The sequence below is a fragment of the Aptenodytes forsteri genome, unplaced genomic scaffold, assembly GCF_000699145.1.
Source record: "Aptenodytes forsteri isolate BGI_AS27 unplaced genomic scaffold, ASM69914v1 Scaffold155, whole genome shotgun sequence".
NCBI classification, from domain to species: domain Eukaryota; kingdom Metazoa; phylum Chordata; class Aves; order Sphenisciformes; family Spheniscidae; genus Aptenodytes; species Aptenodytes forsteri.
In genome coordinates this window covers 4211348-4214191 of record NW_008794446.1, presented here as the reverse complement: position 1 = coordinate 4214191, position 2844 = coordinate 4211348, and positions in this window count along the sequence as shown.

Sequence of the window (2844 nt, the reverse complement as noted above, 5' to 3'; positions counted from 1 at the left end):
AAGCCTTTGTTCAAGGCTTCATGTTCACCATTAGTAAGTTTAACTCAATTATAGATTACATTTTTTTGTTATTATTTGCTGGAATCTACCTATCTTTTTAATAGAAGGAATGCTGTCGGGGACTATCTTGTTTACTGTTGGCTTGCTTTTACCTAGTTATGTCACATGTAGAGAATTAAATGGAACTCTATAACATATCCGACATTTGTTTTATAATCAATAAAGAGTCATTGTACTGACACTGCACATGAGCTAGGGTTTTTCACTGTGCCTAAACAATGGGTTGTTTTCTCCCATGTTAACTTCTGGTAAAAAAAGGCTGTATAGTACTAGTTAATGCTTTTGGCATCTAGTTAAAAATGGAAGATTGTTGAAAATGAGCATGTTGGAATTTAATGTAGAGCTTCACAAACTGTTGATAAGCATTGCCATTGGAAAGTTTCAAAATATCGATACCAAAAATGTTACTAGGTATCTCAAAATTATTGATGTAAGCAAGAAGCAGGATGTTGAGGACACTTCTTTGTTCTTCCCATTAAGCTCCTGCTTTTCAGCAACACGAAGTGGAGGGTAGGACCACTATTGTGCATCTCTCACCTCAGTATCGTTTGAGATCATGTATGTCTGGCATTGTGGTTCTCCTGGGCTATCACTATCATTAATCATTAATGTGGATAGCATACTTTTGACACCTATATGTATCAGTTGAAAATGGCACTGTCATAACTAAGTTCATTGGAATTGTTCTGCTTTTAAATATTGCATAGATGTGATTTATAGTTTCCAGGCTTTTCAGAGTCTTAGAGTGTTTTGTGGCAAGAGGGAAATGTTTTAGTTCAAACTAAAAGCAGTTAAAGACCCTAAGGAAAATAAAAATTTAAGAGAAAAGTGGACATGAGAACGGGACACTTTATAAATGGATTATTTAATTTTAAAATAGGTAACAGCTTAATCTTAATGAGAGGAATGTAATTCATTCCTTTTCTTACCAAACACCAGTGCAGTGGTATAAAAACAAAGCAAGTTGGCTTAATGTCTAGTGGTATTTAGCAAGGTAAGTGAATTGCATATGTTGAATGTTTTATAGAAACCCGATTGCAATATGAAAGCTACTTAGGTTAAACTTATTTTCCTTTATGTTCAAATACTCATGTCCTTTAGAATAAAAAGTGGATTATTTCTTGGTTAGCTGCTGAATATCTCAGGTAACCAAATTTCATTTAATATGACAGAACAAGTAATTAGGGAAATATTTTTCTCCATAGGTTCTCAGGAGGGACGCAGGACATAATCCCGTTAGAGTGTATTGGATAGAGACCTGCTTCATAACGGCAATTGAGTGACAGGTTATACTGTATAAGTTTGCAGGGGATGCAGAGCAGAAAAGTGAAGCCCTGGGTGGAGTGAGGTCTTCCCCATTCTCTGTCCACTAGGAGCTTGCAGAAGAGGTGCTAATGGGGAGGCGTATGCAAGAGGGCTCCTTAATAGTGAGGAAAAAGCAGGTAGTGCCAGCAGAGAGCAACCGCTTTGCCTCTCTGATTACCTCATGAGAAAGAAGGAGCCTGCAGGCTATTTGTTTTGGATTTACAGGCCAAGGTTCAATATATGATGGCTGTTTAGAAGAAGATAGTGGGCTAGGTAGATCTTTGTCCTGATAGTATGTGGCTATTTTTATGATCTTGGCCAAAGTATGTAGGTACAACATATACCACAATCCTTATGATTAACGTCCTTTATCATGTTTCTCTTCTATAATCTGTGTCCTTGATGTGCCTGGGAACCATTCCACAGACTATTCTGAAATAAAATCCACCATTTTCCAATGGTGGACTAAAATTCCATTAACTGTATTGTTGCAATTTATTCTAGTCACAGAATGCATCTGTGAGTTAACAAAAAAAATTAATGAAATTGCTCTGACAAGTACATTTGAATAATAACAAATGTTGTTATCCGTGAAAATAAAAACCGAATGTTTTGATTTACTGGAGACTTCTGTTGACTAAAATCATCTATTAGTATTTATAGGAAATACATTCTGTTCACTTCTGTACGTGAAGTTGGGGAAGCAGGAGTGTGTGGTTGTAGGATTTTTCAGTTGTTTTCTTTTAAAAACAGACATTGCTATCTGCACAAACATTTTGTGTGATACTGTTAGTTGTGCAATACAAATTAGATTAAAAACAATGTGTAATTATTGAAAGTTTAATGTTTCTTAGTCTTTCAACTTTATTGATGGTGTTCTCTGATAACTATGTTAAACCTCTGCAAGATTTGCTTTACAGAAGTAATATATTATTCAAACTACTTTTAAAAAAAAGCATGTATATATTGTGACTCTTGAAAAAGTTTGGGTTTTTTAAGCTACCATAAAGAAATTGGCAAATGGCTGAAAAATAAGTAAGGGATGCTGGTGACCTATTAGATTTGCCTGTGCAAGCTACAGTGGTGCAAGTGCGTAGTCTTATTAGCAAAAGATGCTAGAAGAGTCTACAAAAGGCTTGCCAATGTGACGCCCATCTGCAAGAAGGGCCGGAAGGAGGATCCGGGGAACTACAGGCCTGTCAGCCTGACCTCGGTGCCGGGGAAGATTATGGAGCGGTTCATCTTGAGGGTGCTCACAAGGCATGTGCGGGACAACCAGGGGCTCAGGCCCAGCCAGCACGGGTTCACGAGAGGCAGGTCCTGCTTGACCAACCTGATCTCCTTCTGTGACCAGGTGACCAGCCTAGTGGATGAGGGAAAGGCTGTGGATGTGGTCTACCTGGACTTCAGTAAGGCCTTTGACACCGTCTCCCACAGCATTCTCCTAGAGAAGCTGGCGGCTCACGGCTTAGACAGGTG